Here is a 15,596-nt window from a genome sequence, read left to right as displayed (position 1 = left end):
TACTCTTACTCCCCACATCCAATCTGTCGTCAAATCCTGTTCTTCCCTTCTCCACTCACACCACCTTGGTCCCAGCCTTTGTCCCCTTTGACTAGGATTTTATATCAGCCACCCTTCCCCTTCATTCTGTTTTCAGCACAGCGGTTAGCGTGATCCTTTCAACACATAAAGCCAACCACCCCATGATTCTGTTCAAAACCTCTAGACACTCCCTATCTCATTTAGAAAAAGCCACAATTCTTACGTTAGGCCTGTGAGACTCCATCTCCTCTCTGATCTCCTGGTGTTTGGTTAGCTTAAACAGACAGGACTTGCAAGTGTTCAAATAACCTTTATTTTACTTACTGCCACATCCACATAACTTACATTGCCGTGTATGGTTATAATTGTTTCACTTTATTATTATTTGTTGTTGTTCATCTCTTTTTCCTGCCTATTTTATAAACTAAACCTTACCATAGGTATTTATATATAGGAAAAAAAACAGTACACACGGGGTTTGGTACTCTCTGTGGTTTGAGGCCTCCCCTGGGGGTCTTGGCATACACCCCCAGTGGAGAAGGGGGGGCTAATGTAACCTGAAAGAAATGGGGACTTCTTTGAAGCTTTCATATCTCCCCACTCAGAGTGAGAATTGAAGAACCGATCAGCAAGATTCTGGTTGCTTTTCATTTCTATCTTGATGATGACCAAGTGGTAAGCTGCAGCCTCATCTTTCCTGTGACTGAAAGCAATGCCATGTAAACGAAGTGGCCTCTTCTCCATCTAGAAATTTCAAAAAGACCCGTGGTTGGCAGTAAATCCAGCTGCAGGAACCAGTGAAGATTGACTGGGTGCCTGCTTTGTGCCAGGAACTGTTCTAAACATTTCCGATGTGTTAACTGATTTAATACTCATAACTCAGTGAGGAAAACAGTCCTTTTAGAAGCATTTTGTAGGTGAGCAGGCTGAAGCACAGCGGGTGGAGAAGTGTGGCAGGCAGTCTGGCCCCAGAGCCTGCATTCTTAGCCATGGTGCTCCACTGTCTGGTTGTGGAATATGAAGGTGGGGGAGTGGGGAGGGCTTTGCATTGAAAAGAAAGCAAAATAATTATAATTCCATCCATGCAACTCTGTCCTGCTGAAAGCACCATAGTAACCCAAGTACTGTTTCCTGCATCAGCCTTACTGCCATTGTCATGCATGACACAGGAATCAGGCTAAATTGCTTCCAAGATACCTTTTCACTCTCTCCAGGCGAAGGAGGAGGCTCCTTGAAACACTGCCAAACCGCTCCCCTTCATCTCTGCTTGCCTGGCTCCTGCTCTCTAGCTGAGCTCTGAATGGTATGGCATTGCTCCTGAGCGCCTTGCCTAAGTCCCTTCTCTCCCCTCGGCCCTCCCACCACCACCACCACCACCACCCACACACACACACACACACACACACACACACCCCGTTTCCCTTCCCCAGGTCCCTAACAACACCCTAGTCTGGTTTAGGTGCTTGAACACATGTTTTTTGTTCCATCAAAGTGCCTATCACAACTTCCTGCTATTTGTTTAATGTCTAGTTCTCCACTAGATGGTAATCTTTGTGAGGGCACAGTTCAGAACAGTTGTTTCGCATGAATAAAAGCTGTATTTCTATAGACTATCTTCAATCAAAACCATGCATGAAGGTGATTTTTCTTGTGTCCAGGCTAGTCCATTTTTTTTTAGAAATGGAAAGGGTAGCTTGCCTTTCATCTGCCTCCCAGTTGTTGGGTTTTCATGTTATCACTGTCTACGCCCCAAAGCTGGTTTCCAATTAGTGCCGCTCTTGGCTTCCAATTCAGCCGACATTCAGCTGTTATGTGATGTTTCCCTCTTCTATCTATATCTGCTCCTTTAAAGCGAGATACTTTCTCAGGGTTTCAGTTTCCTCAGCCATACAGCCAACCGGATTGACTTGTGGGAGATCAAGCTGTAAATCTGAGAATTGGGTTTGAATTTAGAACTTCCGAGTCTATACTATAGACTCGGAAGTTCTAAATTGATTATTACTCAGTAATATGTGTGATAGCCATGAACTCGTAGCCAAGATCAGAGATGGGAACAGAAAGGCATATTCTGTTCCTATCTCTGATCTTGGCTACGAGTTCATGGCTATCACACATATTACTGAGTAATAACCATATTTCATAACTGCATTATATGCACCTCCTTCAAAATCTTTTTTTCTTCTTCCTTTGTTCTGTTTTCCACTTTTATTCATTTTCTTTCCATTTTCACTCTGCCATTTTTTTATCCCAAACAGTGGCACTCAGGGCTTTTGAAAACATTTTTGGGGCCTATCCTAATCCTGTGTATGGATTGAAGGCTTTTGTAATATTTGTTTATTTCTATCATTCCCACACTATCATTATATTTATTTCAGAAATAGATATACAAGTCCCAGGGATCCCTGGCTGGTTTTGCTCAGTGGTTAGAGCGTTGGCCTGCAGACTGAAGGGTCTCGGGCTCAGTTCTGGTCAAGGGCACATACCTGGGTTACAGGCTCTTCCCAGGCTCCAGACCCCGGTCATAGGGTGTGCAGGAGGCAACCAATCAATATACACCCCCCTCTCTCTCCTTTCTCTTCCTCCCTTCTACTCTCTAAAAATCAATGGGAAAAAATATCCCTGGGAGAGGATTAACAACAACAACAACAAAAACCCCAGGGATTGGAAGCAGGACACATACTATTGGGGCTTCTGGTTAAGCAAGGTGGTTGAACACATGCTTTGGCTTTGCTCATTCCTGACCCCTCACAGTAAAGGAATAAGACAAGTGTAAACCCCTTTGGTAGATAGAGTATGGTTCCCCCATAGATACTCCTGTCCTAATTCCTGCAAATATGTTATTTTACTTGGTCAAAGGGACTTTGCAGATATAATTAAGATAAAGATTTTGAGATAGCCTATTATCCTGGATTATTTTGGTGGGTTCAATGTCATCACAAAGATTCTTATAAGGGGAAGAGGGAGGCAGGGGAGAGAGAAATCGGAAGATGCTCCAGTCTGGCTTTGAAGAGAGGACATGAGGTCCTGAGCTAAGGGCTGCAGACGGCCTCCACGAGCTCACATAGGCAAAGAAGCAGTGTCTTCCCTGGACTGGCCTCACGTGCTGCATTCCTGCCAACGGCTTGATTCTAGCCCCCTGGACTGATGTTGAACTTCAGTCCTCCAGAACTGTAAGATAATATAAACTGTGGTTGTCTTCAGCCATGAAGTCTGTGGTAATTTGTTACAGTGGCAATAAGATTCTACTACAGCCCCTCAGGGAGCAAAATGGGAAAGGAGGAGATAAAATAGTTGAGAGAATTCAATGCATGTTTGGAAGACAGGACAGTTGCAGGAAAGGCAGCTGACTCGGCAGGAGAAGGAAGTGGATACCTAAGTGCCCGCAGGAGGGATATCACTAATAAGGAAGTCAGTTTGCCCTTTACAAGCCCAGAGCAGTTTGGGGAATTAGGGGCCATGCCTCCCTCTCTCTAAAAATCAACGAATATGCCAAAACCGGTTTGGCTCAGGGGATAGAGTGTCGGCCAACAGACTGAAAAGTCCTGGGTTCGATTCTGGTCAAGGGCATGTACCTTGGTTGCGGGCATATCCCCAGTGGGGAGTGTGCAGGAGGCAGCTGATCCATATTTCTCTCTCATCGATGTTTCTCACTCTCCATCCCTCTCCTTTTCTCGTAAAAGATCAAAAAATAGCCGGCACCGGTTTGGCTCAGTGGATAGAGCGTTGGCCTGCGGACTGAAAGGTCCCGGGTTCGATTCCGGTCAAGGGCATGTACCTTGGTTGCGGGCACATCCCCAATAGGGGTGTGCAAGAGGCAGCTGGTTGATGATTCTCTCTCATCGATGTTTCTAACTCTCTATCCCTCTCTCTTCCCCTCTGTGAAAAATCAATAAAATATATTTTTAAAAAAAAGATCAAAAAATATATTTAAAAAAATAAAAATCAATGAATATCCTCTGTTGAGGATTTTAACAATGGTCCTTTGCCACAGATAATTTTAGAAGCATTGATCTGGGATATAAAATTAAGGCTTTGGGCTGAATATATTTGGGAAATTACTGTGCTAGAACCATCAGCAAATGACCCATGCAACATTTCCCTCCACAGTTATATTTTGAGAATTTTATATAGAACAAACAGAAGCATATTGAGGCCAGCATTCCCCATGTTCATAACATTTTCCTCATCCTCCATGTTGCTTGCCCTCTCAATACCATATCTGGAAAGAACCCAAAGGAAATATCGGCATTTTCTGAGGAGCCGTGGGAAAACAGCATCACTAACCCTAGGAAGGTGGAGACATTTGACTTTGTAAGGTTAACAAGCTTTCAGTCCTGTCCAAATTCTTAGTTTTTTGACTGCATTACTCTCAGGTGAGTGTTGCTAGTCAAATAGTAACAATAATATACAAAGATTGGAATTCTCTCGCCTTTTAAACTGTCTCACTAGTTTCTGACTCCTTTTCCTTCAGGTTTTATGCCCATGCTACCCTGTACTTACTCAAAGGAAACAAAACATTTGTACTGCATGTCTTTGGGGCTTGCAAACTGGTGCTGTCGTGTGATAATGTGGAATACAGTTTGCCAGGGGAGGTATTTCAGAAGCACCCGAGCCCGGATCTTCTCCAGAAGAGTGACATTTCTTGCAACATATGAGTGAAAAGGAGGAAGTCGTCATTAACGGTCAATCCCAAGGCTGAAGTTCACATGCATCTTTTTTTTTTATTTTAAAAAATATGTTTTTATTAATCTTGAGAGAGAGAGAGAGAGAGAGAGAGAGAGAGAGAGAGAGAGAGAGAGAGAGAGAGATTGGATTGGCTGCCTTCTGTACAGCCCCTATTGGGGATTGAACCTGCAACCGGGCATGTGCCCGGACTGGGAACCGAACCAGTGACTTTTCGGTGCATGGACGAAGCTCAGCCAATGGAGCCTCAGCGGCCAGGACTCGCATGCATCTTGATTAAACTTTCCTGGTCTCTGTTTGGTTGTTCAGTCGTGTGCGTTGTCTTGGTGATGCTGGAAACAGCACCGCTGACTCACGGCCTTCGTGTTGCGGCAGGATGCAGCGGCGCCAACCCCGTCCCAGGAAGCACCCCCGTGTCTGCGTCACGAAAGGCTCTCCGCACCTGGGTGGCGTCGGAGGTCAGAGTCACTGCAGCTCCTACAACTGACACATTTACATCCCTAACACCCAAAGACGGCGCGGGGCTAAGGACCCAGTCTGTTTTCAAAAGCTCCTTCCACCCAGACTTTTATCCCCTCGTCCTCCTCCTATAAGGAATTGAGAAAGAGGTGACTTGTTGGGAGATGGGGAAGGAGAGAAGAAATATTTTTTAAAAAATATATCTTATTGGTTTTTTACAGAGAGGAAGGGAGAAGGATAGAGAGCTAGAAACGTCGATGAGAAAGAAACATCGACCAGCTGCCTCCTGCACCACCGCTACCGGGGATGTGCCCGCAACCAAGGTACATGCCCTTGACCGGAATTGAACCTGGAACCTTTCAGTCCGCAGACCGAGGCTCTATCCACTGAGCCAGACCGGTTTCGGCCAGAAGGGAATCATTTTTAGGGCTTATGGTCTGTCGTCTTTAGTCCGGTAGCATATGCCCCTGTGGCCCGTTATGCCGCAAGGTATGACAAGGCTGTAATAAAACCCCTGCCTAAGTGGCTCGCTGCAGCTCAAGAATGTTTACTCGAGCTGCCCCGAAGCCAGAGGGTTTAACAAACATCCTCTCTTCCTTCCCGTCAGGGCTTGCCCTGCGCTGTCGGTTCGCTGCCGGCGCTTGCTGCCCCCGCGGGCCGGGCAGCCGTCGCGTGTTAGGAAATATATCGCCCGTTCATGTACTTGTCCAGCCCGTTAGACTTCAGGTGCCTCAAGGCCAGATAAAGTTTTACTCATCCCATGGTAAGGATTCCCTTCTCAAAATTCTTACAGGCGAGGAATTACTCAATAAGAGGCTGATCATGTCTTCCCAGGGGGAACAAAATAGCAACGTGCAAAAAGTTTTGGGGATGCGCAGAAGACACAAGGGTTTTCTGTGCTGTTTGGAGCTTTCTCTAGAAAAGGGATGGAGGGGGGTGAGGGAGAATGCGTGGGAGCTATGTCATAGGATTGCTACCGGGACAAGATGGAAAGTTTCCTATATGGGACTTAGCACTGCCCCTGGCTGAGGGTAAGCGATTAGTAAGTATTTGATATTTTTATTGTATTTCATTACATCCAATAGGTGACAATTTTGTGTCACTAAGAAAAAACGGTCTAGTAAACTATTGCACAATGATTTCTTATCATCAAAATTATTATTATTATTATTATTATTTTTAATTTATTTTTTTTTCCTTCCGAAACCGGTTTGGCTCAGTGGTAGAGCGTTGGTCTGCGGACTGAAAGGTCCCAGGTTCGATTCCGGTCAAGGGCATGTACGTTGGTTGCAGGCACATCCCCAGTAGGGGGTGTGCAAGAGGCAGCTGGTCGATGTTTCTCTCTCATCGACATTTCTAGCTCTCTATCTCTTTCCCTTACTCTCTGTAAAAAAATCAATAAAATATATATTTTTAAAAATTATTATTATTATTATTTTTTTTTAATATATTTTATTGATTTTGTACAGAGAGGAAGGAGAGAGATAGAGAGTTAGAAACATCGATGAGAGAGAGTCATCGATCTGCTGCCTCTTGCACACCCCCCACCGGGGATATGCCCGCAACCACGGTACATGCCCTTGACCGGAATCGAACCCGGGTCCCTTCAGTCCCCAAGCCGACACTCTATCCATTGAGCTAAACCGGTCCGGCTAAAAATTATTTTTTTTAATTTCACTTTTAATCTTCATCCAAGGATATTTTCCCTTTTTTTCTTTAGAGTAGAAGAGAGAGGGAAACATCGATGTGAGAGAAACACATCGATTGGTTGCCTCCTGCAGGAGCTCCAACCACGACCTAGGCCGGGGAGGAGCCTGCAGCTGAGGTACGTGCATGCCCTTGACTGGATTTGAACCCAAACCCGGGACCTTTGGGTCCTCAGGCCCATGCTGTATCCACTGAGCCAAACTGACTAGGGCCAAAATTATTTTTATTTATCGAAGAACGTTTAGACTTATTTAGATGGCTTTTTAAAATCACTGAGTCTAGTTCTTCAGCATCACTTTTTTGATTTCTGTGTGGTTTCCCCCCTCCTAATGTTGCCTGTGATATCAATTGCGAGAAATGAGAAACGCAGCACTTTTAAAATGTCTTCTGCTAAATCCCAGATTTTCTTTCAAACCGCCGACACCCACTCTCCTCATGGTCCTCCCTTCTTCCCAGGAGGTGCCAGCAGAGTATTTTCAGACCACAGCCACATCCATATTCTGTTCTGAATCCCTGCTCCTCATCCCTAACCTGCTCCTTCCAGGGCCATCCCCACGTTAGGTCACGGCACGGCCATGGCAGCTGTTTCTCGGGGCGGGGCAGCATCCCTGGAGTCCTTGGCTCCCCTCTGTCTGTTCCACCCACAGCCCCTCAGACTGCGACTCTGGAATCCGGCTCCATCTGCCCTCCTCTACTGCTACTTGTCTAGCCCAAGGCCTCCTCAGACCTCACCTGTAATTATCTCCTGACAGGTTTTTCTGCTTCTGTCTTGGCCCCCTGCAATCCTATTCTCAACACAGTGGCCCCAGTGAATCTCAAAAGTAAGTCTCCTCTATCCAAAACCCGGCACGGCTCCCAGGAGCAAAAGGCAGAGTCTTTGTACCGGCCCTCTCCCTCCTCTGCCCTCTGGAGCGTTCTGCTCCCCTCTCACTGGCTTCCAGGCTGGTCTGTCTCACTAGGCCTGCTCCTGCCTGAGAGTCTGGTCTTCCCTCTGCCTGAGAGCCTCCTTCTTCAGGATTTATAGAGGTAACTCTCTCACCTCTCTCAAGTCTTTGCTGAAACCTATTTTGGCCTCTAATTAATAATTTTCCATAGCATTTATCAGTACTGTTTAACTAGTATAAAATGTACTTATTTATTATAGTTTATTTTCTGCTTTTCCTCACAAGGGTAGGCATTTAAAAAAAAATCCTCACCCAAGGATATATTTATATTGAATTTTTAGAGAGAGAGAGGAAAGGAGGGGGGGAGAGAGAGAGAGAGAGAGAGAGAGAGAGAGAGAGAGAGAGAGAGAGAGAGAGAGAGAGAAACATCAATGTGAGAGAGAAACATCAATCAGATGCCTCCTGTACCTGCCCCAACCAGGGTCGAACCCTCTGGCAATCTGGGACCCTTCGGGGGATGTTGGAGAACTGGTTTCGGTCCAATCCCCACAGGCCAGGCCAAGAGACCCCACGGGAGCACAAATCCATGCACTGGGCCTCTAGTCTTCCTATAAAAAAGGTCAGCTGAACTTTTAAGGATAAGTAGTGAGGCAGCTGAAGGAACCATAGGGTATTGTTTCCCGTAGCTTATTAAGTGGAACCTGATTGCTGTTCAGGGTATGGAAGTCAAACCCCATTGATAATACACTCTGCAAAAGAAATTTTCATGGCTTATGTATGTCCAGGTGTACCACATCATCAGTGATCGCTCATAACATTCCGTGATCAGATTGCATGGGCCAGGAATGTCAGCTTGACCAGCCCAGGGGCCACATCTTTGCCAACATAGTGGTCAGTAAGGGAAATGTACAGGCCTGCTAGCCAAAATAGTGGCGAAGGAAGTTTACAGTATTTATCTTTAGAAAGGAATGCAGTGACATAGAGATCTTTCTCCTTCGAGGTGTTCTTTCAGTTTGGACCAGGGATTACCCTCAGAGATAGAGCCTTAGCTATTTTGGTACCTGGGATCAGACACAAATCCACTCTCGAATCAGCTGTGTCACTTAGGAAATATGATTTATGTGTCCTTAACAACATGTACCATCTGGTGGCTTCATATTTAAATAACTGTTCTTGGTAATTAGATGTCAAGCTTAGTTGTTTATAGCCGTTGGAGGGATGTATGTGCTGTCAATATATAAATATAACACATTTTAGAGTTGTGTACTCTACAATGCTTGCCTGTGCCCTTTAAATTTCAGTAGGCAGATACACACCCCTATCTGCCTTTCCAGTATTGATTCTTTTCATAGAATCTCCTAAGCTCAGTCTCTGAATGGCACAGTAACCAATCCACATTATTTAAATGACTGAATCTAATGAATTTTGATCCAGGAAAAACACAAACTCTAAGCCTCAGGACTTGGGGAAGCTGAACTTTGTACACTCTTTATGTCTGTAAAAAAGGGCTCATCATGGCATCTATCTTAGTCTTTATGAGTATGTATGTAATAGAAGTTAATATATGTAAGTCTTTGGCATATTTATTTTATTAATAGACTTTATTTTTCAGAACAGTGTTATATTTAGAGGAAATATGAGTAGGTGGTACAGAGAACATATACTACTTATATCTTCTACCCCACCCCATGCCCGGTTTTTTTTTTTTTTTTTTTTAATATTTTATCGATTTTTTACAGAGAGGAAGGGAGAGGGATATACACCTAGAAACATCAATCAGCTACCTCCTGCACACCCCCCGCCGGGGATGTGCCCATAACCACAGTACATGCCCTTGACTGGAATCGAACCCTTCAGTCTGCAGGCCGACGCTCTATCCACTGAGTCAAACCGGTTTCGGCACCCCATGCCCAGTTTCCCTATTATTAACATCTTACGTTAATATGGTACGTTCGTTACAAGTAATGAACCAATATTGACTTATTACTGCTGACTCAAGTCTGTAGTTTATTTGGGTTTCCTTAGTTTCAACCTTGTGTCCTTTTCTGTTCTAGGATCCCATCCAGGATACTACGTTATATTTAGTATCTTGTCTTCTTAGGCTTCCTTGGCTGTGAAAGTTTCTAAGACTTCCCTATTTTTGATGACCTTGACAGTTTTGAGGAGTACTGGTTAGGTATATTTTAAGATGCCCCATTGGAATTTGTACGTGACACATGTTAAGGCATATTAAACTATTGGTTATTATTGTTATTGCTTTATATGCAGATTAAAAGAGGGAGGGATAGTTTTGCTGCATGTTGAATATTTAAAAGAAAGATTTATTTTAAGGCTTGGTCGAGTTATCAGTGCTGAAAGACTGTCTGGACAAAATTTTGTTTGCTTACATTTCTCTTTCCATCTGTCCATTTGACTCAGTAAATATTCACCAAGGCTGTACTGTGAGGGCATAAGTATGTTGGATGCTGGGGACTGAATGATAAAGCAAAACCACCCTCATGGAGCTTCCAGTCAAATAGGGAGAGAGTTAAAAGAATTAACTAGGAAATAATCTAAAAGATATCTTGTGACAAGCAAAGAAAATAAATTTATTCTTAATTTTTAAAATATCTCAGGAGAGGGGAAGGGGGGACTTCTTTGTTAGGATGGTGTAGAAGTTAGGATCATTTTTAACAGTGAGGGGCAGGACTTTAAAAATCAGGGGTTTAAACAAATACAAGTCTCTCCCATGTTCAGGAAGTTAGGGAGTCAGACTAGAGCTAATGTAGCATGTCTATAGTGTCCCAGGCTCCTTCCATCTTGTTGCTCAGCTATGCACACATTTACTTCCCAGATCACTTCATGATCTCAGACAGTTTCTGGAGTTCTAGCCACCACATCTGAATTCTAGTGAAAGGGGCAGGGAAAGGAGCAACTATTCTCCCATTTCTGCTTCTAAGTGGCTAGAACTCAGTCATGGCCTTTACCAGCCACCTTCGCTAGTCTTTATGCAGGTGGCCAGGTTCGCCAGTTAAACATCAGAACTCGGATTGCTATAGAGCAGTGGTTCTCAAACTTCAGCACGCACCACAATCATCTGCAAGACTCCTTGAAATACTGATTGCTGGGCTCCACCCCTGGAGTTTCTCATTCAGTAGTGGGCCAAGAATTTGCATTGTAAACAAATTCCCATGTTTTGTTGACAGTGTTGGTCCAGGACCACATCATAGAAGAAGGGGAGATGGCTATTCAGAACAGTCTGATTCAGAGCATGATTCAGACTTTAATCATTTACATTTTTGTATTGAGACACATTATGCTTTCTGGGGTCAAGTATCTCACCTTTTACGTGTCAAATCTGGATACTTGTACACCATTCAGTAATTTTTGTAGGAGGTCAGTGTTTTGGCTATCTGCTGCTGGATAGCAAATAACCCCCAAACAAAGTAGCTGAAAGCAGTCATTTGCTCATGATCCTATAGATGTGCAATTTGGGCAGGACTCCGTGGAGAAGGCCTGCCTGTGCTCTACCTGTGCTGCCTGGTCGTGACCAGGACTGGAGGATGCAGGATGGCCTCACACGTCTGGGGCTGTCAGCGGGGGCACCTCTTTGCTCCGCCACCTGGACTTGCTTACACGTGAAGTCTTGGGGCCCCACGAGAGCTATTGGGAAGTTCAAAGGCCTCTTAAGACCTAAGCCTAGAAGCCACACTCAGTCCCTTCTGCCAGATTCTCTTGGTCAAACTGAGTCACAAAGCCAGCTCCGATTCCAGGGGGGAGGAAGTGGACACCAGCTATTGATGGGAGGAATGGCACAGGCACATGGAAGAAGCAGCGCGCAGTTGTATCGTGCTGTCTCCGGCAGTATCTGCCACAGTCAGGAGTGAGGATGCCAGTATTATATAATAGTAGCAGCCCCTTATCATTGTGAGTGTGGACACAAGATCTGTCATTCAGGGGGTTTTACCCCTATGAGGACCGGAGTGTGGCTTGGGTAAAACATTTCCCACCCAGTAGAAAAGACGCGTGGCAAGATCAAACAGGGTTTTAGAAAGGCTTTCTCATACCTTTATTGATAAAAAAGTTCAAACATGAGGAGGAGAACACAGATTCAAAAACAAATTCATCCACATTTTTCTGCTGGCCTTCTTTAGACGCGTGGCTATTTTGATTGAAAAGTTGCGACCTCAACTTTGGAAAGTCAGCATTTTAAAAATAATGGTCTCACACAGATACAATGTGGTTTAATGCTCTAAAAGAGGCCAAGTTGATAGAATATTTTTATAAGTGGTATCATTTAGGGCGTGGCTAAGAGACTCACCCCTTGCCCCCAAGGAAATCTCTACAAGCGCCTGAAGTTTTACCAGGAGTGAGTCATATCTCAAGCCTTGCTCGTTTTCACTGGATTCTTACATAGCAGATACTTCTGGGAAGGGATGGGTGGGAAGTCAGGTGCACTGTACTATGAATAATTTAGAGGAACACTCTTCTCTCAGAGATGTCTGAGAGTCCTGGATGACTATGGAGGAAGGGGGTGCTAAAGCCAGGAGCTGGGTGAAATGGGAGGGGGTGGATGAAGGATGGTGGACAGAGTCAGGTACTGAGCCCACATTTTATTTTATTTTATTTTATTTTTATTTTTTTATTGATGTCAGAGAGGAAGGGAGAGGGAGTGAGAGTTAGAAACATTCATGATGAGAGAGAATCATTGATTGGCTGCCGCCTGCACACCCCACACTGGGGATTGAGCCAAAACCTGGCAAGTGCCCTGATGGAGAATGGAACCATGACCTCCTGGTTCATCAGTTGGTGCTGAACCACCGACTCACGCCAGCTGGGCCTGAGCCCACATTTTTTTTACATCACACGGACTGCTGCTTAGGTGGCATGCATTAGGATTACGTGATGTTGAAACAATCAATTTCATAACGGCTTTTTGTCTTGAAGAGAACATTCTGTTCCTATCCTATGCACTCATGCACTCTTTGTGTTTGTTTTTTCCTTAAACATTTTTCCACAAAGAGTATTTCTTTACCCTTAAAATAGCTCCAACTACCTGCTTTGAGGTCCTTCTCTCTCCTTATTTTATTTATTTATTTTTTAAAATATATTTTATTGATTTTTTACAGAGAGGAAGAGAGAGGGATAGAGAGTTAGAAACATCGGTGAGAGAGAATCATCGATCGGCTACCTCTTGCACACCCCCTACTGGGGATGTGCCCACAACCAAGGTACATGCCCTTGACCGGAATCGAACCTGGAACCTTTCAGTCTGCAGACCGACGCTCTATTCTGAGCCAAACCAGTTTCAGATCTCTCCTTTATTATTATTATTATTATTATTATTATTATTAAATATATTTTTATTGATTTCAGAGAGGAAGGTAGAGGGAGATAGAAACATCAGTGATGAGAGAGAATCATTGGTTGGCTGCCTCCTGCACACCCTCCCACTGGGGATTGAGCCCACAGCCTGGGCGTGTGCCCTTGACCATGGCCTCCTGGTTGACCCTCAACCACTGAGTCACACCGACTGGGCGGTCTTTTATTTTGTTTTGTTTTGTTTTATCTGAGGTCCTTCTCTCATAATAATTTTTAACTTCTGTGATTCTTTCTTTGCAGTAAGTATCTCTCCTCACCCCCTTTTCCAAGGCCCCCTGTGGGAAAGTTCTGCCTGGACGGAGGCACTGTTTGTTCAGCAGGTGTGAATCAGCCGAGGGACTGCCCACTGGCCTGGGCTTTCCTCTTGTGAATAGAAGCTATTTACTCCGTTGGCTGGCTTAGGGCCAGTCTCTCTCTCCTTTGAATGTGCGCCTTTCCCCAGCGAACACCGAATCCAGCTCACACATTCCCAAGAGCTACATTCCGGGAAGCTGCTTTTGTTTGAGGAGCCAATATAGTGCAGAGACTCGATTTAATTCTTCTCGGAGAGCAAGAGCCTGCTCTGCGGTTCAGATGAAAAGCTCTGTGACTAACAGGATTCTTTCTTCCTTTTTTTTTTTTTTTTTTTTTTTTTTTGTGTGTGTGTGTGTGTGTGTGTGTGTTGGGGAGAGGAGGGGTGTGTATCACGGTCCTCCCATTAGCAGCCTGGTCCTTTCATGACACACCTGGCCGAAGTGATCTACATACTTATAGGGTGAAGAAGTGGGGACTGTCTGTGCCCTGTGACCCCCCAATGAGGGGCTTCCAGGCCTGCAGTCAGGGCCGGCCAGTGGCTGGCTGCTCAGGTGGTGTGAGCTGAGGCCGGGAGGCTTGACTCACGCCCATGGCAGTTCTGGAGAAGTCCCGGACGTGGGGTCGCGAGCCAGGGTGCAGTCCTCCCTGGTCCTCCCTTCTAAAGCCACAGGCCTTTGGAAGACAAGACAGCTGTGCAGCCCACCCGAAGGCGGGCGTCCCCCTGCGGTAGTCCTGGGCCTACTCCATGCGCTTTCACAGCCAGCCGAGCCTGCTGCACACTGCACGGACAGCGGACCAGGCACTTTGCCTCTTTCCAGCCTCTGCGGCCGCATGCTCCTTGAGCCCAGCTGGTTGGCAGCATGCCAGGGTGCCCACAAGCTGCTGACGTTTCCTCAGTGTCGGAGTGCCCTGTCGTGCCCTCCTTGGTCCCTGGTTTCTCCCCAAACCCCTCATTTGGACAAACATGTTTTTAAAAATATATATATATTTTTATTTTTTACAGAGAGGAAGAGAGAGGGATAGAGAGTTAGAAACATCAACCAACTGCCTCTTGCACACCCCCTACTGGGGATGTGCCCGCAACCAAGGTACGTGCCCTTGACTGGAATCGAACCCGAGACCCTTCAGTCTGCAGGCCAATGCTCCACTGAGCCAAACTGGTTTCGGTTGGACAAATATGTTTTTTGAAAATACGTGGCAATTGGACAGATTCAATTAGCAGCTTAGTGTCGTGACATTAGCTGAAGAATCGTGTGCTAATAGCATCTCTAGTCTTGACCGCTTTGAGAGGTCCCCCTGAAAACCAGGTGAGCCCCTAAAAACCAGGTGAGCCCCTGAAAACCATGTGAGCCCCTGAAAACCAGGTGAACCCCTGAAAACCATGTGAGCCCCTGAAAACCATGTGAGCCCCTGAAAACCAGGTGAACCCCTGAAAACCAGGTGAGCCCCTGAAAACCAGGTGAACCCCTGAAAACCAGGTGAGCCCCTGAAAACCAGGTGAACCCCTGAAAACCAGGTGAACCCCTAAAACCAGGTGAGCCCCTGAAAACCAGGTGAGCCCCTGAAACCAGGTGAGCCCCTGAAAACGAGGTGAACCCCTGAAAACCAGGTGAGCCCCTGAAAACCAGGTGAGCCCCTGAAAACCAGGTGAACCCCTGAAAACGAGGTGAACCCCTGAAACCAGGTGAACCCCTGAAAACCAGGTGAGCCCCTGAAAACCAGGTGAACCCTGAAAACCAGGTGAGCCCTGAAAACCAGGTGAGCCACGGGCAATGAGTGAACTGGAGGAGAGTACTGACTTGCTAGCAAGATGGGCCACCCAGACGCCAACAAGGTGTGGCGAACAACCGTTATGTGATCTCACATCCTCTTGGAGAAACCTCTGCCTCCGAACCTGTCACCTCCCAGCCTCTGTGAGGGACCCCCCCCCCCCAATCCCGGGACCCCTCTCCGTCTCCCCCCCCAGTTTCTGAGCCAGTCCTGACCAGTGGGCAGGTATCAGTGCACTATGAAAGTGTGGCCAGGTAGAGAGACATCGGGCTGAATAGTTGAAATGGGGAATCTAATGCAAATAACTGTTGATGCAGGAGCTGGAAGAGCTGGGAAGCCAGTGGATGGCAAGATGACCTAAAGAACAGCAGCAGCAGGAGGACGAAGCTGCTTCTAAACTGGAGGCGCACAGAGAGG

This window comes from Pipistrellus hanaki (assembly GCF_964339955.1).
Source record: "Pipistrellus hanaki genome assembly, chromosome: 8".
Lineage (NCBI taxonomy): Eukaryota > Metazoa > Chordata > Mammalia > Chiroptera > Vespertilionidae > Pipistrellus > Pipistrellus hanaki.
Note: the sequence above shows the minus strand (reverse complement) of the source record.